Below are 21,345 nucleotides of genomic sequence, written 5' to 3' on the forward strand. Positions count from 1 at the left end.
TCCTCAGTGTGTCGGTGACCATAGTAACAGCAGGGTGCTGAGCCTCTCCCCGAGCATGCGCAGTGCAGTGAGAGCCGGGACGCTTCCTCAACCACGATGTATCCCTTTTTTCTTCAGTCGGAGAACTACAACTCCCAAGAGACCACTCGGCGCCGCGTTACCGCCTCCCGCTGTGGCCCTGCCTTGTCTCCTCCCTCCCGCCCCGCCCTCCTGCTAGTCCCCTCCCCTCCCTCCGAGTGTGTGTCAGTGACCCAGAGCGGTGTGAGGCGGAGGGACCGTCGGGGGGCGCCGCCGCGGCCGCCGCCTCCACCAGCAGCACCAGCGGCGCCGCGCGTTCGGTTTTGCCTCGAGCCCTTCGGAAGCGCACCACAAAGCGGGCTCCGTGCCTCTCCCTCCGCCCGCGGCTCCTCAGCGCTCGGCTCCGCGGCCAACTTCCCTCGCGGGGCTTGGCCGGCTCGTGTAGAAGGCGGCGGCAGAACGCTGGGCTGTCTGCTCGCGCTCCTCGCGTACGCACACCTCTCACCCCCTCGCTCCGGGTCTCGGGGCCGTGCTGGATTGCGGCCACCAGTAATTGTCCGGTGAGTGCGGCCGCGGCGGGCCACGGAAGGGATGGTGGCGAGGCCAACGAGGGGTGCGGGCAAGGCGGGCGCGCAACTTCCTCGGCGGTTGCCGGGGGCGGCCGGCAGGCTCTCCCCGCCCGCCTGCGCGCCCCCGCGCTCGAGGCGGCCGGGAACGGAGTTTGCGGCTCCCGCATCCCGCGCCCTCGCAGGAGGAAGCGCCTTTGTCAGGAGCCGGCCCAGCGCGCCCTCCCCCTCCACCTCGGAGCCCCGCGCGCGGCGGCCAAGTCCGAGCCCCGCGCCCCGCGCGGGGCCGCCTGCTGCGGGAGGGGAGCTCCGCGGGGGCGGGAAGGAAGAGGGAAATGAAAGAGAAACAAAGGGGGCGGTGGGCTTTTCTTTTGTTTGTGCGAATCTGCTAACTTCTTTCTCCTTCCTTACATAACACAGACTTCCAAGTTAGTCATTCTTTTTATTGTTGTGATTATTGTCATCTTCTCTGCGTGTCTCTCGAATTTCCTTTCATCTCTGGATCTCAGAGCGTTTAAAAACACTAATTAATTACACCTTCGTGGTCCCCACGAAACAAGTTAATACGCCCGTATTCCTAAGTGGGTAAACTGAGGTCCGGAAGAGCTCTCTAATTGATGGATACTCTTCATCTTCCACCGCGCCTGGTGTCTGAGGACCTGAAAGCATTTATGAGTAAGAACTCGTTCTCCGATGCCCCGTGGAAAAGTTATAGATGCTCATTTTAGTTAAAGGTTAACTGAAGTCTAAAAGAAGTCTGGGTAATTGTTAGGTAGTTCAAACAATAATTCTTGCATAGTGTTTGAATCTTAAAACCTCAAAGGACTCTTGAAAAATGCTTTGAGTGTGGAAAATACTGTAAATCATAAACCCACCCCACCATCTACTTTTATTTTTGTACATGCAGGTCTTTCATGAGGCAAGAGTGCAGTGATGGGGGAGCAGGAGGACAGAGGGTTTTTCTTTCTTTTTTTTTTTTTTAATGTGAATTTGACAGATTTTAATCACTACACACGAGGAGATGTATCTTGGTTTTAACAGCATCAACAGCCTTCCCATCGTTTAATCATCAAACAGTATGTTAACAAATAATTGAGTGAGCATTTTACCCATAAGGTACTCCATGTGCAAAGAACTGAAGCTCTAAGTGTATGAAAAGGTCATCTGTTTGTTTTGGTTCAAAGCTGTGTACTTTCCTTCTCTGCAAAAATGTTATTTTGTTTTCATAGCAGCTGATCTTTTGTTTCAGAACTGGCTTTGTCTTTTTCTACTTTGAATATGTATTATAACTGAGGAGAGATGTAAGGTGTTTGTTTTTTAATTTGAATTGTAGTGTGAATTTAAATTTTTGAATTGTGGAGAAGGTTTAGTTTCTTCAGTTCTTCTGCTTGAGCTTATGATGTTTTCTTTAAAACAGGAAATGTTTTCTCAAAGTGATCAAATTTACATCGCGAAACATTGTCTTTATTGTACAAATAGATCATATGAATTCCTTTTGTTTTTTTTATTCACACCAACAGCCTCTTCTGGAAGAGAATGCTTAATTCTGAGGACAAGTTTATTTTTGGTAGTTGAACCAAACTGGATGGTACCAAAAATTTAAGTGAAGCATCATTTCTACTATTTATTTCTTGAGATGAATAATGATCAGAACTGTAGTGAATACTTTTACCTATTACTGTTGAATTTAATTTTTTGATACAGTTGCCCCCAGATTTTAGATCCTGGTGGTTCCATCAGAAAAAGAAAGTGAGACGTTTGTTTTTTTGATTTTTCTCCCAAATCCTCTAACCTGTCCCCATCCTGTGGGATGTTTAAAGAGATCTTCAGTTTAAAGCAAACGATTGGAAGTAGAACAGTTAAATGTACGGAAAGTTGCATGTAGTGGAGTGGTTTTAATGCCTCATCTAATAAATTGACACTTTAAAGAGAAAACGTTCACTCGGGTTTTCATTAATGTTTTAGAGGTGCTGTAATGCAATAATAGTAGTACTTATTGACTTGAAAAACAGCTAGAAATTGTGCCTTAGTGACAGATTTGGGGGGAAGGGGAAGAATCTGTGCTCTCTTTAAAATTGTCATTTCAGTGACCTTGCAGTTGGTTACGATGAACTTTTTTCAGTAGCTTTTACAAACCAAATTTACCAGAGGCGTTTGTACTTTAAAGGAAGCTACTAACAGGACCTCTTGGCTCAATCAGTGGAGTCCAAAGGCAGAAGTTAGTGTCGACTGGCCAAGGCTGGCACTGCGGGTTTCCTGATATCTTTGGGACCCCTTAAAGAAATGGCAGAAAAGTACAGGGTAGGGAACTGAGTCTGGTACTGCCAGATGCTAAACGGGCACGTTTCAAGGGGAAGCCTCCGTACATTGCTCTTTGACGTCGTTTCAGCTTCTTTTCAGGTTGTCCTAATGTCACTTGTATGTTCAGAGTCTTGTCATTTAGAATGTGCCACATTAATACTGTCCGGTGGGTCAGATGATAAAGACTTTCTATGCCATTTCTGCTTTGTGAACAACTGGTTGCACACAGAAACTTCCGGAGCTAATAAAGATTTTAAGCCCAAACTTAGAATTGAAAACTATCTTTTTTTTTCTTTTTAATGTCTATTTATTTATTTTTGAGAGAGAGAGAGAGAGAGAGAGAGCACATGCAGGGGAGAGGCAGAGAGAGAATCCCAAGCAGGCTCTGTGCCCCAGCACAGAGCCCAAAGCTGGGCTCAAACCCATGAACCGAGAGATCGTGACCTGAGCCAAAATCAGGAGTCAGATGGTTAACTTACTGAGCCACCCAGGTGCCCTGAAAACTATCTTTCTAACATTTCTCACACACATACATCTTGCCATTGCACATCAGTATAAAGCTATCCTAGTATTTATGAAATCAGAAAGGTTTGTGTGGATTATTTTATTACATATATTTTAGCTATGCAGTGTATATTAAAATTTCAAAACGTCAGGTATATGATGGCATTAAGATGGTTGGTTCCAGGACTTTCTTTGGAAAAAATCATGTTATTCCAAAAGTTACATTTATGTCTTTTCATTGAAGAGAATAAAACAAATTTAAAAGCCAGTTGAAAGAAGGAAGAAGAAAATCAACAGAAAGAAACCTATTGAAGATGTTTTTAAAAAGTACAATATAAAAGATTCCTGGCATTATATAAGGGACAAAATTCTAGCTAAAGTCTATAAACAGTGAATTCCACTTAGCAGTTTCTGTTTATAGATTTCTAGCCATCTTTTCCAGATTTCCTCTAAATATGTTACACAAGGAAAGTAAATAGAAATCATTCTTTCAAGGGATTTGGGTTGTTGGAGATTTTTTTTTTTTTACACATGTGGTAGTGGGGGAGGAGGCGGTCATTGTTTTTCTTTAAGTTTAGCCTCTGCCAGAGAAGATTTTCCCCACGCTAATGTATGGAAATCTCAGAACAAGAAATATTGGTCACTGAAAGAACTAGATATAATTTCAAGTTATGCCACTAGCTTTTTCTTACATTATCTTGAAAGACCACTTCTTTTTCTTTCCAGAGGTTGAAAATAATTGTTTAACATGTTACCCTTAGTAGGTCCTACATAATTTTTGTTGTTATTGCTGCATTACTTTGCAAGTAATAAAGAGAAAGTACAAGATTTCTTGAGTGAGGGGTGCCTGAGTGGCTCAGTCGGTTAAGCATCCGACTTCAGCTCGTGATCTCATAGTTCCTGAGTTTGAACCCCATGTTGGGTTCTGTGCTGACAGCTCAGAGCCTGGAACCTGCTTTGGATTCTGTGTCTCCCTCTCTCTACCCCTCTCTACAAAGCTCACGCTTTGTCTCTGTCTCTGCAAAATAAATAAACATTGAAAAAAAAAAAAGATTTCTTGAGTGAACATCGGGGAATTTCTGATTTTTTTTTTCTTTTTAAATAGAAATAAGTAATCGAAACATATGAACATATGATTGGAGCCTTTCAATTACCATAGCTTCCTTCAGAAATAAAGTTGAGGAAAAGAGATTTGTTAGGTAATTTAAGAGAAATGAATTGTAAGTAAGTCTAAGAAGATGTGATTATTTTTTCAGAACGTATACATGATGTTTTAGAATTTTTTTTGCCACAATAAACTGTTTCAGAGAAGTAGAATTTTACATAGTACTACTTGCATTACCTCTGTAAGACTTTTATACACCTCAAAATACCGTTTACAGAAAAATAGAATATGTTGTTGTTGCCTGTAAATGAGAAAATTCTGACATTTGTTATTCCCCAGTTAATCTTGACCATTCCTGTAGTTTTAAAAAAAAAGTTCCAAATTCAATACACATGTAATCTACTTCCTTTTCAAAGAATTTATTACTGATTTTTCTTCTATAATGAACCTCTTGGGATGTTGCTAATTCTAAAAATATGTATTACCCCTAGTTTCCCACCATCTTCTGCAGTTTCTTTTTGTATCATTTTTTGGCTACAATATGCTTTCTCCCCTAAATTGTCTAAAATAAGCTAAGAAATGTTTACACATACTTGACAAGAAATACAGTCATTTATTATGTTAAACTTCAGCTAAATTTCAACATACAGGGGCCATTGAATCTGTTTTGGAGATGGAAGTACACTTATTTTGAAAGGAGGGAGGTAAAAAAGGAACAGCAAATAGATTTCACCTTGGGTACCAAATCTGATTGCTTGGTGGTGGCTCCCTGGACTATATTTAGAAAACTGGGAGTCCTAGTTCAGACTCAACAGGAAAGAGTGCTGTGATTAGCAGTTTCTGCTATTGGGTGGGCAGTGGACTTTTGGCATGAACGCCAAATATTCATTCAGTAAGTATTTATTGGTTGTCTTTTATGGGTCAGGCACTGGTCTAGATGCTGATACCATTCACGCAAATTAAAATTAAAAGCTCTGAGACACAGGCAATAAAATAAATTAAAAATTTCATGTTTTAAGGATAGATGAACTCATTTCCTCAAGAAATAAATGAGAAATAAGAAATGGAGAGGAAGCTCTAAGATTAAAAGAGACTTCAGAGACATATCCACTAAATGCCATATATGGACCTTAGTTAGATCCTTCTTTGAGCAAGCGAACTGTAAAAAGGTATTTATGAAAAATAGGGGAAGTTTGGACATTGAATATTTGATTAAAAGGAATTGTTAATTTTTGTAGGTGTGATAATGTATTCTGGGTTTTAAACAAGCAGCCTTAACTTTTAGGGATCTAGTGTATTTATTAATTAAAATATCATGTCTGGATTTTTGCTCCAAAATAATTTGGAAGGGAGAGGAGCATTGATGAAACAAGATTGGCCATGTATTGAGAGTTGTTGAAGGTAGATGATGGATACCTGAGATTTCTCATATTCTCTCTACTTTTGTGTATGTTTGAAAATTTCTGTAATGAACAGTGTTACACACACACACACACACACACACACACACACACACACACGGGAGAAGATAGAGAAGGGGAAAAGGGACCAGGTGGGATGTGAGTATGGGATGGGAGGAGCATGGCAGAACACACCTCACTGAGAAAGACCTGAGGTAGGTGAGGGGTAGTAAGCCTTGCAGATAATCCTGGAGCAGGGCGGAGGCACAGAGAAGGGCATGTACCTTGGCCCTGAGGTAGAGGATCTCGACTGTGCAAGAAACTACAGGACGACCAGTGTGCCTGGGTTAGAATGAGAGAGTAGCCGGAGATAGGGTCAGAAAGGTAAAGGGAGGGGCCAGGAGACCAGATTGTGTGGGGCCTGGTTAATTATCTGTCCTTGCTTTAAAGTAAGGACATTTATTTTATACTTACCTAAAATATGTCTACTTTAGTCACCCTGGGAGCTATCTATACACTTACTTCAATGATACTAGCATTACTCAAAATATTTTTGGAACTACTTTTTTTTATTTTGGTAATTGCCTTTTAAGCCAGTTTAAGAGCCACACATGAAAATAGCTCAGTACTATATATTTGCCCCGTGTTTTTAGGGGAAAAGGAGGTATAAGGACATGATATTTCATTTATCAGATATGACTCAGAGAGGACAGAAAGAAAGAAAGACAGAAAGAAAATAAGAAATAACTTCAGGCTATTTCTAAAATTCAGATCCTCTTTAAGAAGGCAATTAGGTTTCTTAAAAATCAGGGCTACCCATAGACTGAAAAGGAGTTTCAATAATGTTGTGGACAATTGTAGCATCATTTGGAATAAGGATCTAACCTCTGAGAGTGACTGATATGGAAGAGACTATTACACTCATTTAGATATTTGTGTTTTGTCTGGTGCATTGAAACACATACGTATACATACACACATGACTATACATACTTCTTAATAATTAACCACTCAAAACAGTCACTGCAGATAAGTTTCTGTGTCAGGCATTTAAGACTGAAGAGATGGCATTTATAATGTAATGAAGTTGTGTAACTTTCTTGTTGCTATGGCATACACTAGGAGAATTGAAAGACCAGCACACATTTAGTGTTAGAGACTAATCTGGCTCTCAAGTCTTATATTCATGCTTCATTTCTCAAATTAATAGTTGCTTCCAGAACATAATGATTTCCCATAAAGAACTGTATTTAAATCTTGATTGTTACAGAAAAATTGAACCCATCCTTCAAACGTTTAAAAGACTCCCTCAAAAAAACCCTGCATGAATATGGACTTTAAAAATCTTCTACTGATAGGACAGTATACATGTAGGGATTTCTAGTTTTGAATGATTTGACACTAAATGATTTAAAATGATAAATGATTTTCATTTTTTCTAGGAATAAGTTTTCCAACCTGAGAAACTAAACTTATTTCAATGATTTTTACTTTATGGATAACATTGAACAATAAAGAAAACCATTTTTTTTTAGTTAACTATGCATAATAGGAGGGTACAATATTTTCTTCTGTATCTTTAACCAATAATATATAGGATTTAATGGGATTAAGTAGAATTTGAGAATTTTTTAATATATGATAAATTCCAGGGGTGACTGGCTGGCTCAGTCAGTAGAGCATGCAGCTCTCGATCTCAAGGCTGTGAGTTTGAGCCCCACCTTGGTGTAGAGATTACTTGAAAAAAAAAGTTTTCATAAAATAAAATAAATTGCATAAAGTGACCACTAAGAATGTAAGTACATAACAGTATAAGTAATACTTTAACAAAACTCCCTGTTTTGAACATTTTTCAGAAAATTCTTTAATTTCTATTTATTTGTTTTTTTTTTTTATTTTTTTTTTAACATTTATTTATTTTTGAGACGGAGCATGAACGGGGGAGGGTCACAGAGAGGGAGACACAGAATCTGAAACAGGCTCCAGGCTCTGAGATGTCAGCACAGAGCCCGACGCGGGGCTTGAACTCACAGACTGCGAAATCATGACCTGAGCCGAAGTCGGCCGCTTAACCGACTGAGCCACCCAGGCACCCCAGAAAATTCTTTAATTTCTTTAACTCACTCATTGGTCCTCTTGGTGTATATATATGTGTATATGTACATATAGGTAGATAGCCAGAACGTTTCTTCATATACTGTATATTACTACTAAGATTGAGATGGTAGGCTAGATTATTTAATGTATTTTTTTTGGTTTGTTTACTTACTTATTTTGAGAGAGCAAGCATGAGTAGGGCAGGGGCGGAGAGAAAGAACCCCAAGGAGGCTCCACGCCATCAGCACAGAGCCGGATGCGGGGCTTGAGCTCACAAATGGTGAGATCATGATCTGAGCTGAAATCAAGATTTGATCGCTTAACTGATGGAGCCACCCAGGCACCCCTGTTTAATATAGTTTAAACACTAGCCTGTTAGCATGAACACAGAGCCCATGTTTAATTCTTGGGCTTTCCATTAATTCTGAAGGTATTTCCAAGCTATCTTTGATTCATCTGTAAAATACAATAAAATAATAATAGTTTTTTCATGAAGGACTTTGAAATTCTGTGATGGGACCATACTGATGTGTGGCTCATTTTAGAAATAGCTTTCAGTCTGTTGATTTGTTGGTAGGATTATGAGTCAGTGTTTCATTTCCATTTTTGTGAAATAAATAACTTATGATGGACAAGGAAGAGAAAGGGGAGGGGAAGGGAAGGAAGGAAAGAAAAAATCGTCTCTCACAAAATAGTAAACGTGACCATGGATAATTCTTGTAACTTGGATCTACTTAATAGATAAAATGTATAAATTAAGTAGAGAATAGTAATAATAATATAGCTTCCATTTCAAGAAAAAAAGTTGCTTTGTAAAAGGTACGTCTTAAATTTCATGGTGGCTTAAACTTTGTGACCATGATAAAGCCTGTACTTATTTTGGGAAATAATAATAATGATGCCTTGATAATATTAATGATGATGATGCTAATTAACAGTAAGGAAGAATTATTTGAAAATTCAGTTCTATTACTTAAGCTCTGTAGATTTTTGCAGCATCAGCTTCCAGGGTTTTTTCAACTTGTGCTTTGCAAGATACGTGTATTCCATATTTCTGCCTCTCTCACTTCACCTCTCTCTTACTTTCATCTCTTCCTCACTTTGTCAGTGGCTTTGTTTATCTTTCTTTACTTGCTTTAGTGCCCATTGTTCTTCTGTCATGTTTTCTACACGTCTGCCATTTTTATACTTAAAAGTGGGCTTGGAATGAATTCAGGGTCTTCACAAATATAAAAGGAGTACTTTTATATACTTCAAAAGGAGTAACAAATATAACATTCATGACAAATATAACACTCATCCTCTTTTTGTCTTACCTATTTAGCTTCTTTTTAACTTTCCTTTGTCCCTTTTTGTGTGTGGGTGTGTTACAGTGGAGAGATGGTATATTCCATCAGCGAGGCACTAATAGATAACTGTGTGACACAGAGGATATAGCACTTTTTGAAATGAATAATGTAGGAAACAGTAGTAAAGTCATTGGTTTGAGAGCTTCATGAGTTAATTCTGCATCCATCCAGAACCTATACCTAAACTAGCAAAATTTGATAGAATTATTAGCCTAGTGGAATTTCAAGTGCTGTTTTCAGCTCTTGGTATATGTTGTCTTTTCCAAAAACCTCAATCAGGGATTTCATCATCATTGTAATAATAGTTAATCATAAATGGCTTTGGAGAAAACTGTCTGAACTTAAGTTAAGATGCTTTTTGACAGTTAAGAGGAAAAGATAGAAAAATCAGTAATGTGGTAAACAAGTTAATAACTTCCCTGTCCTTTCGTGGAATGAATTATAAGGTGATTGGCCCTGATTTGTTGCCAGTTTTTAAATGCTCATTGTAGTTTCAACATATCAGTTGGCTTAACCTTTAGAAGGCACCATTAACTTTATTTTTTTAACAATAAGTGAAAACAATTGGAGGTGCTTTGCTGGTTCCTCAAAACCTTAGTGTTGGATTCCTGGTTCTTGGCAGATAATATCCACAGTACCTCATGTTCTTCTGGGTTATGCCAAGTTTAATGAGCTACATGTACTGGAAGCACTAAAAGCTGATTTTCTTTAATTTTAGAATACAGTTAACATAATGGATTTTCCTTTGAATTGTTTCTCACTACTATTCTTTAAATTTACCAAAGGACCAAAACTTCCAAATTACAAAACTAGTTAAGTTTATCATTCATGAGAAAATGTGTTGATGTGGGTTTCTTTTATAAAGTAGTGGTTGCTTCTGATTAGAAACCACAGTCCTATAGACAAGCTTCATGTATCTGAAAGCTTTTTAAATATACTTAACTGCTTTACTGTAATTTTCATTAAAGTGGGATGATTCAGCCTTGAACTAAGTTTTTTCAGTTCACCAAAGGAGCAGTGAATTTTGAGTTAGTGTCTTAAACTCTTCATCCTAGAGCGTATCTATTACTTCAGTGACACCAGACCTTTTTTATAATTCATCACTGATACTTAGTAAACAAAAAGAAAGGCACATTTTGCTAAAGCTTCTTGGTTATGTCTCTTTTAGAAATTGTATGCCAGTTAATTTGCATGTAGTTCAGCACTTAAAGACCAGTCTTTAAAGTCTTCAGCCAGGATTTGCCTCCTGAAGCTCTTTAAAATGGCTTCCAAAAAAGGATTTGCTAGATGTCAGAACTGAGTAGGATGTTAATGATTCAATATGCCCCCTCATTCTCCTCCTACTTCTTAAATTGAAAGCTCCTTCATAGCATCTAGGTGCCCTGAGTCATCATGGCTAAACTCTAAAGAAAAAGTGTCACATGGAAAAACTCACCATGAAGTAAAATTGTCAGAAAACAATCTGAGTCAGAGATCCTTCATTGATCACAGTGATACAACCTAGAGCTTGTGGACTTCATTTAAATCTCTGAATGTACTTGCATGTAAGTCTTTGTTACAGGACTTGAAATTATGAGGACTTGTTTGTTCTCAGTTAATTTTTAATTGGTTTGATTTTTCCTATTATATTTAAAGGATTTTATATTGAATAAATGTATCAGAGAGGAACAGCAGGAGGATTCAGGATAAAAACCACTATATCAGAAGCTAAGAGACTTAGAGTTCTGGTCCGTTTATTTAGTATGCATCTCATATATTTCATTTAACCTCTCTGGGCTTTAGTTTCCTCATCTTTACAAGGTCAGCAGCTTGCCCTATGATTGCCCTCTTTGGAGCCAGTCCATGGTAGATATAGCTAATAGCTGACCCCATCCCAGCCTCATACTCCCTTTTTGGTGCTGCACTGTCAGCAACTGTATAGTTGGCATTCTAGATGAAGTCTGTCACCTCAACCTTATAAAGTCCCTTCCATTTCCATGATTCCATGAGTTTAAATGACTTGCCAATAGACATTCTGTCTCTGAGTCTTTACTGTTTTTTCACATTGAACATTCAGAATTGAAACTTACTCTGTGAATTAAGAATTCTATGTAGTCAGAGATGGCATGTTTATGTTTTGTGTAATTCCATAGGCTGAATGTTTGCGTCCCCCCAAAATTCACGTGTTGAAACCTAATCCCTAATATGATGGTATTTGGAGGTAGGACCTTCTGGGAAGGGATTAGGTCATGAGGACAGAGCCCTCATGAATGAGATTAGTGACGTAAGATTCCAGTGAGATCCCTCACTCCTTTTGTAAGTGTGAGGACACAGTGAAAAGATGACCATCTAGGAAGCAAGCCCTCACCTGACACCGAATCTGCCAGTGTTGATCTGGGACTTCTCAGTCTCCAGGACTGTGAGGAATAAATCTCTGTTGTTTATAAACCATCCAGTCTGTAGTATCCTGTTCAAACAGCCCCAGTGGGCTAAGACATTGTGATGTTAAAAACAAATACTGGGGGCGCCTGGGTGGCGCAGTCGGTTAAGCGTCCGACTTCAGCCAGGTCACGATCTCGCGGTCCGTGAGTTCGAGCCCCGCGTCAGGCTCTGGGCTGATGGCTCAGAGCCTGGAGCCTGTTTCCGATTCTGTGTCTCCCTCTCTCTCTGCCCCTCCCCCGTTCATGCTCTGTCTCTCTCTGTCCCAAAAAATAAATAAAACATTGAAAAAAAAACTTAAAAAAAAAACAAATACTGGAGAAAATTCATGGGAACACTTAAAATCCCTAGTGGAGTGGAAACATTCAGAGTGGTTAGTGGTGGCTTGATTTAAACTCCTTTCAACTCCTAAATGTTTCTATGGCAAAGCTTCAGGTTAGTGAGGTTCAAAGTGATGGGTCTGTTTGAAGGGCACATAGTGAAGCAGAATGAATGCTAGACTGAGAGGGAAGTGTTCTAGCTCTGCAAACTTAGAAGTTTGACACTAACCTGGTTAGTGTCTTCATGTAATGGTTTCAGACCATTCCTTCTCAAACATTAATGCATTACACAGATTATCTGGGGGTCATATTGAGATACATATTCTGATTCTCTAAGTCTGGTTGAGCCTTTGAAATTCTGTATTTTTAACAGGCTCCCAAGTGTGTTAACTGCTGTGTACCGTGGAACATGTTTTATAAACGTGTTATGATGGTTTGAGGTTCTTCTGCCCGGGTCTTCAAATCTTAACTCCACTTCTTTTTCTCTGACTCTTTCACATGATATTTCATTAAACCTGTTTTTGAAGCCTCATTTTTCTAGGCTTATTCCCTATTTTCTTAGTTTAATAGTTCGTTTAGGTTTGCTTTTTCTCTCTTCCCAGAACCAACTTCATAGGTGGTCATTCAAGTTAGAGGTAAGGTAGTATATTAAAAAGAGGCTTTGATTTAAAGAAAACTGGATTTAAGTCCTACCACTGATTAGCAGCTTTGCTGCCTTGGACAGTTGACTTAGTTTACTTAACCTCTCAAAGCTTTGAATGCCTTCTTACAGAGTTGTTGAAAGGAATAGAAATAATATATAAAGCCCTCAGCACAATGTCAAGTGTGATGTAGGTGATCAAAAATTGGAAGCTGTTTTTATTCTTACTAACATCTTGATTTGTAGAAGTGGAAAAACAGAAGAAGAGATCTGTCCCCAACCCAGGACCTCCCCACTGTGTGCCACATTTAAATTTTCAACTGCCTGCTAGACATATTAATCCAAATTCTTCAAACTTGCCATTGTCAAAAAGATCTCTTTATTATTTTTTCCCTATCTGTTCTGCCTCATTCAGTCCTGATGGAACTTAATGTTTCACTCTCCACATGCCCAAGCCAGGAACTTGTCAGTTCTGCCTTGGTGTCTCAGGTACTGCTTTTCTCTATCCTCATTTCCACATTCCCTTTGCCTGGGTTCTTTATCCTCTTTCACCTGGGCTCTTTGTATCTGATCTTGTTGATTCTAGACTCCTCGTGTTTTTCACATCCTCCATAGTGCTTTCAAAGTTACTTTCCTAAAAATTCTTTTTTTTTTAATTTTTACAACCAGTATTTCTTAAATGCTTACTATGTAGAAGGCTGTTGCAGGCATTGAGTGTATGGTGAGAGAACAGAATGAGACAGCTCCTGACGAAAGTCACAGACTAGGAAGGGCAATAGATATTAAAAACAAGTAAATATATAAGTAAATACAGAACAGAGCGCTAAGAGAGAATGACAGAAGGGGACCTGTGTTATATTGTATATTGGGTGGTCAGAGAATGCTTTCTAAGGAATTAACATTTAAGCTTTTATCTCCAGAATGAGGAGTCAGCTAGGTAAAGAGCAGGACAGTGCTGTTCCAGGCTGAGGGTACAGCATGTGAAGACCTCGAGTAGATTTTTAAAAGTGAAATGATAGGACATGGTGATAGACAGTATATGGAAGATGAGGGAGAAGGAGTTATTAAGGACTTCCAGGTTTCTGGTAAGAGCAATTACTGGATTAATAGTGGTGCCATTTACTGAAATAAATTAGGGATAGGATAGGTGAGAGCAGGGGGTAGAATCATGAGTCTAGTTTGTCAAGTTTGAGAGTCAGAAAAAAACAAATATAATTATGTCAGTCTATTCTGGTTCTCCATTTCCTAAAAATCTAGTCCAAATTCTATCTTATAAAGTCCTTAAATAGTTGACCCTTATCTACCTCTAGCTTCTCCCTCACTTCCCTTTATTACTGTGCATAAGCCATAATGAAATTCTCATTGTTCTCAAAACAGTTTTGAACCTTTACATGTGTTACCGCCTGAAATAAACCTCTCTGGCTGAGGCCTTTTTGCCCTTCAAATCCTATCTTGAATATTAACTCTTCTATAGAATTTTCTCCAACTTTTCCATGTTTAGGTTAGGGTCTTGGGCCTTTTTACTGCCATTTGGTTAACATTTGGTAATACGACTTTTATAGCATTGATCACATTGTGTTAGAATTTCTCTTGACATACCTGGACACATTTCATTAAACCATGAGCTGTGTGGATCCAGAGATCTAAGCTTGTTGTTTTTGTGTCCCTGGGATCTAGTGCATAGCAGCTGCTCAGAAAGTGAATGACTGGATATTGTTCTTATATAAAGCAGTCTAATCCTACCCCTAAACTAGGATGAGTATTCTTTGTTTCCATGAGGCCCTGAGACTACTTTTACCATATTACATCGATGTTAAATTGTTTTACATCATTTCTTAAGGACAAAAACTGAGTCTTGGTTTTCCTTGTTTACATGGTGCCCATTACTGTGCTTAACATGCAGGAAAATTCCAGTAGACTATAGTTTCATATTGTGGAATATTTCATCAATACAGCCTTCCTTGGATGGGCATTATGGGAGCTGGAGGTAGGAAGAAGGGAGACTCAATGTAATGATCAACATATCTCAAATGTTAGTTTGCTGTTTCTGATAAAAAGATATATAACTGTATTTAATAAAATCCTGTTATTCTTTTGAAATACCTCTGGAGGTCACTTACTCTCTTCATATTGCTAAATTTAGTGATACTTTCTTCAGTATTTAGTTACTTGACCTCTCAGCAACATTTGACATTGTTGATTGCTTCCTACTTTTTGAAGCGTTCTTCTTCACTTCCAGGACATCATACACCATACACCAGTACCTTGATGCTGTTGCTTTTTAAAATCGCTTTCAGGAACTGCTGCTATTCTTTCAGATTCCTAAATTTTTGAACTCCTCAGTGCTTCTCTAGACTTTCTTCTCAAACTCTGTACTCATTCCCTAGGTAATTTCATCTGTATGTTGTAGATTTCCAGGTTTGTATTTCCAGCCCAAGCTCTAGACTTGTATATATAATTGCTTCTTACTCTCCATGGATATCTGAAAGTTACCTCAGATTGCCATGCTCAAAGTCACTTACAGAAGCCTCAAGAGTACCTGGCTACAAAAGTTCTTGAAGAGTTATTTACTACCCTTCATAGAAATTAATTTCCACTGTTGTCTGCCTCACCCCAGTTCTCTGTTGCAGAAGGTAGTTTCTATACTAAATATTTTAAAGTAATTGACAATATAAATATTCAAGTAAATAGAAATTAACTGTCAAAAAACTATAACAATAAATCTTTATTGAGCTGTTGCTATGTGCTAGACACTTACTTTTGAAAACAACCCTTTGAGGTGGGTGATGGTATGTTATTGAAAGGTAATAGACTATAATGCTTATTTGTAAGTATCGACTCTTAACCAAGACTTCTCAAGTTCCCATTCCAGATGCCAGCTTTACCACTTAATTAGCTGTATGACCTCTGGTAACTTACTGATCTGGGCCTCAGTTTCCTCATCTATAAAACAGATGATATTATTCATCTCCCAAGAACGTTATTAGGAGTTAAAGAATAAATATATATAGCTCTTTCAAAAATACCTGGCACCTATTACGATAAGCACTGTGTACATGTTAATGTATTACTTATTATCTTAGGTTTACAGGTGAGGAAATTGAGCCTCAGTAGGGTTGGCCCAAGACTTACAGCTATTAAATGACAGTACCAGGAGTCACATAGACAGTCTGACTCCAGAACTCCATTAACCACTCTGTTGTACTTCATCTCAACTAATAATAATCTGTCTCATCCTCTTGCACACAGACTTCATATTAATGGTCTCATTGTGACCATGAGAATATCGTAATTCATTCTAGCACTCATACCTGGTGTTTAAAATGTAAAAGATCTAAAATATGCAGGTAAAAGCTCACTTTAATATGATATGAGAAACACAAGGATATGCATTTTAATTCTGTTTTATTCCACATGCATTGTTTCTTTTTCTCGTTAGCAGTTAAGTCACAAATCCCTAGGAAGTAGGAGTACTAATTTTATATTACTCTTAAGTGTCTTTAGTTGTTGTGAATTACTTACTCTGTTAAATCTTGTTCTGCTAAATATTTTCAGGATAACTTGGGAGCCCAAAAACATGTCATATTTCATAGTATGCTTAAAATCAATAATTTTTGTGATTATGATCACCTCTTTTGAAATTATGTAGTTATTTGCCTATTTTTAAAAGACATTTCAATTTCCCAAGGAAGTTTTCCTTTTAATTTTATCAGCTGCTTTTTGAATAGGAACTTCAATTTTAGTATTTTGAGGTCTTTGTATTAGGTTCTGTATGTAGTTGAATCTGCTTAATTTTGTAAGGTTTAGTCCCTGACTCTCATTTAGGCCTTTAGTAAAAAGTGCATCTGGTTATTATTTACAGTTTCTATAGATGATTTACTCCCCCACTTCTCCATTGCTTATAATTTTTCCATTGTTGGTTTTTTATTATTTCTTTGTGGCAAAAAAAAAAAAATTCCTTTGTGTTAAGACAATATAAAGGCAGAAGATAAAAAGTCTTTTGTAGCCTTTGAACTTAGCAAGGAGAGGGGGTTTTGAGAAGGAGAGTAGACTGTGAACCAAAATCATTTATGAGGAAGAGTCTGTTTTACCTTGTTTTTGGAACTGAATTCTATGACCTACTGTATTTTACTCTTGAGGGAAACAAACACACTTAAAATAGTTGTTATATCAGTTAAGACTCTATTGAGACAGAAAACTCCACTCATACTGGCTTAAGAGGGGAAAAGGTTTACTGGTTTGTGTAAACTGGACCAGGATAGGTATGGCTTCAAGAATGACTCCACCCAAGGATTTAATAATGTCAACACTCAAGTTCTGTGCTTTTCTTGGCACTGCTTCCTCCCTGTTGGCTTTATTCTGGAGCCCTACCTGAGCAAAAGATAACTTTAATCCCTTCAGCCCCTAAATCCTTAAGGTGTCCTCTGTATCTGGAAAGAGGGACCATCTTTTTCCTAGAAGCCCCAGCAAAAGTCTCATTGCATTTTACTGGCTCAGACTGGCCCACTCCCCTAGTGGCCATGGGAATGTGAAGCTTGGCTTGTCTGGGAATAAGCCATATGCCCAGCCATCGAGTTTGAGGGCACAATCAACACCACCAGATACACATAAACTGTAATTTCCAGAAAGGAAATGAAGATACCGTTATATTATAGGAAGCATGAATGTATGCGGAGCAGCAGAAAATAGATGTCCTTAACTCTGGTTTGTATCTTTTCCATTTTAAGAGCTAGGGCTCATCTAAGGAAGACCAATTTGATTTTTTTTTAATTTAATATTCAGTGCTAATTTGGAATTTATATGATTTCACTTCCAAATTATTGTTTTAAAGCAATATATAAATGGTAATTGCTAAGACTTTTCACCTTTGAAGAACTTTAAATTTTTTAAATGTGGTCCTACTTTAACAAATACCATGCTATTAATTTTCCTATTAGCTGTAATAATCAAATTTGCTGATAACTAGTTCTTGTGATATACAACAGTGTCTTTATAGATTCTGTGTTTTTCTAGGTTAATACTTTAATGCCTTGAGCACACTGGGTTTTGAGAACAAGAAGTTCATAAAGAACCTCCCCTAGATACTCAGGGCCTTGGGGGAGAGGAGAAGCAGTAAGGGGTGATGAGGGACACTAACAAAGGCTTTATGTATTCATTACTGGAACTGATTTTAGTCTGAAAATGGAAACTCAGTTATTACTGAAAAGGAAAATTAAATAACTATTGTACTTTTACTCTTTTTAACACCAAAAATATGAAATGAAGTGGAAAATTATATTTAGATTTCAGTCTCTAATATTAATCATTTAGAGAGCTCCTTAGCTCCTTCCTTTTTTTTTTTTTTTTCCTCCTTCCATGTCTTTCTTATGTCACATTAATATGTGTGAATGAGTACAAACATCCCCATAAGGCCTTACCATTCTATAGTATTTAGGAAATTTTAGGGTTTTTTCTTTTAGATTTCTTAACACTATAGAAATATTTATTCTTTACTCACCAAATTAAAATGAAGAGTTCACAATATCTAACTTAAACATATATTTAAATTTTCTTTTCCTTTATTATTAAGTTCTACAAAATGAGCAAAACAGTTTTTCCCTTAGAGGAATTTTCAGCTCAAATAGGAGATAGCACAAGATCGTACCTACTATAATCTAAAGCTGGATATGAGGATAAGTGTTTAGAGGGTAAGGAAGGACCTCCTGATTGGAAAAGGCATACCAAATGGATCTTGAAACATCGGAATTTTTTACAAGTAAATAGTGATAAACATTAAAACAACTATTGTTTACTGAGCATTGTTTCTTTTTTTTTTGTCAAAAAAAGTTATGTATCATTTTAAATCTAGAGAAAAGCTGGAAGAATTTGAATTATGGTGGATCCTAAAGATATATGGTTTAAAACTTAAAAATCAAAAGTAATGGAACTTATTGGGACATATCAAATGGGAAGTTTTCTATTTCAGCCACCACAATAACACTTTGTAGTATAAATAAAAGTTGATAATTTCTAACATAAATTACATTGTTTCTCAAGAGGTAATCAATGATAAGAATAAAAACTTAGTAGTATATACATTACCTTAGAAGGTGCTAGATTAATCTTCTAATATTAGTCATTAAAGAAATTCCTGTGATTGTGTATGGATCAGCAATATTAGCGATTGTTATCTGTACTCTACATCTGCTAGAATCAGCAATGTATTTATTTGCTTAGTTCTTATGTATATATTAATGTGTTTTACAAATATAAGATTGTTCATTTAGAGTGGACTTTCCAAAATACAGTGTGACTTTAAATGAGTGGTCTTGGGAAATTTGTAAATACTCTGAGTATTTACTGCAGAACATTTTCATAATCACAAAAAAGAATAATATATTTCATAAGTTATTAAGAAGTTATGTCCTTTTTTGAAGTACTAAGAAGAGATTAGACAGAACCTATCTGAATATGATTTTAATTGCAGTTTATTGAGTTACATGTCAAAGAGCTCAAATTAGTTTAAGTAAATAAGATTTAAATTTATGGTATTCTGAGCCTAGTACTTTTTCGTTGAATGTCAAAGGTATGTTAAAGTTTCTACATTTATGTTTCTCTGAAAAAGATTGTTCTGACAGTAGTTTTAAGCCATTTTCACAATTTATTGCTGTCTAAAAATTTCCCTTGAGTTCACATTTTGTTCTGAATGTCTTGGTTTCTTTCCTCCACCTACACACAGTGTAGAAGGCAAGTGAAGCAGGAGTTGCAAAGTAACAGTGAATTTAAGAACCTTGGCTTTTTTTCAAAACAAAATAAACCTTTATCATAAGATTGCTTTTTATTGATACCACAAAAGAGGTAGGGGGGCTTTTGGCAAGTGTTCAGTAAATGTGTGAATGACCAAATTGATTTAGCTGGAATGAATAGGAAGCTTTGCCATTTGTCCTTATAAATATTTGGGCTCAGTAAACACAGTGATAAACCAAATACTTTATGGTCAAAGGTTAAGGAAAAAAACAGTCCACCAAACTTACTGATCCAAATATCAGCAATTTTATGTCCGAGTCAGGGCCTTCAAAGAGAAAGAACAATATGTTAATTACAATCTTGTTTATTTCTATTATGAAAAATAATTATGTTAACTTATGTAAAGTCCAATTGTTTGACAAATGTTGATATGTGAAAATATTAATGGAGATCCTTGCTGAGAATTGTAAGCTATATGAAATTCAAAGATATGTGTAGAATTTAAACATACTATCATATATTCTACAATAAATCTCCAATAAAAGCAGGAGTCATTATTAGCACCAATAATTAGAGATGACAATAGAAGCAAATTAAGAATTTTTTAAAAATTCATTATGGTTTGTCACATTAGTTCAATTCAGTCTGTAACTTTTAAAAATGTAAAATTTGGGGCGCCTGGGTGGCGCAGTCGGTTAAGCGTCCGACTTCAGCCAGGTCACGATCTCGCGGTCCGGGAGTTCGAGCCCCGCGTCGGGCTCTGGGCTGATGGCTCAGAGCCTGGAGCCTGTTTCCGATTCTGTGTCTCCCTCTCTCTCTGCCCCTCCCCCGTTCATGCTCTGTCTCTCTCTGTCCCAAAAATAAATAAACGTTGAAAAAAAAATTAAAAAATTAAAAAAAAAATAAAAATGTAAAATTTTAGGAAATTTTTGAGGTCTTATAAAAAATGTTTTCCCTTCATTGAGAGGAAAAGAAGAAAGAAATGTTGATGGCAATTAAAATGTATGCAGTACTTTTAAAAAGTACATTTGCAAATCTGATCTTTTAGTTTTAAAAGTATAGAAGTGTATCATGTATAATTTTATTTGCCTCTTGGCTTATATTTGCTTATCTAAAGCTTGTATTTGCTTACATGATTTAAAAAAAGGATATCAGAAAAATTCTAAAGGGGAAAAAAGTGTTTCTCCTAATTTTAATAGCTCCTTTAAGAAAGAAATATTTCTCATTTAATCTTTGTATCTGCAACTCCTAGCACTGTACCTGATACTTGTAGGCATCCTGTAAATGTTTACTGAACTAACCTCAATTTTAGGAATTTCATAATAGGACAGTATTATCTTTCTGGGCTGTAAAACTGTACTTCTCCCCTCCCCACACACCCACTTTTGTATCTCAATTTTGGTACAAATAGGTTCTCCGTTTTGAGCGTGAAGAAAACTGGTTGATAGTTTCATCTCCCCAATCTTAGCCTGAGCTGAAATTACCCAAAAGGGAACTTGACTTAACAGCATACCATCTTTTCAGGTATCTAGAGTCTAGAATATAGTTTCTAAATGATATGAATGGGAAGAGTCTGTTTTTATCTGAGGTGATTGATGGGAAATTTTCCTATCTAGTGGTCAGTCCTAACAAATGTTGTTAAAGGGTAGCTAAATTCTAACTTTCAAATGTTAACTGAAGCAAAAGCCTAGATTTTACTTTCCAGGTACAGGTATTTTCCAATTTCAGGTACAGCAATCCTTTGACAACAAGGAATAAAACTAGGATTAGCAAAATTGCAGTTGTTGGAGGGGCTCATTGGAAATACAGTTTGAGAAAAAGTTAAAAAAGCATTAAATGAATATTTGGCACAGCATTGTTCCAGATGACATCCACTTCCAATTCAAGCCATGTTAACCAAT

The 21,345-nt window shown here is 37.2% G+C and overlaps 1 protein-coding gene across 1 annotated transcript in view; it reads left to right on the top strand.

Annotated features, from left to right (window-relative positions):
• The first annotated feature begins 269 nt into the window (after positions 1–269).
• Positions 270–21,345, top strand: part of PELI1 (pellino E3 ubiquitin protein ligase 1) — a 62,797-nt gene continuing 41,721 nt past the window's right edge. The window contains exon 1 of the mRNA XM_040458272.1: positions 270–578. The gene's annotated coding sequence lies outside the window, so the exon portion shown is untranslated. The remainder of the gene's footprint in view (positions 579–21,345) is intronic.

This window comes from Herpailurus yagouaroundi, unplaced genomic scaffold, assembly GCF_014898765.1.
Source record: "Herpailurus yagouaroundi ecotype Mexico unplaced genomic scaffold, PumYag 221, whole genome shotgun sequence".
Taxonomy (NCBI): Eukaryota; Metazoa; Chordata; class Mammalia; order Carnivora; family Felidae; genus Herpailurus; species Herpailurus yagouaroundi.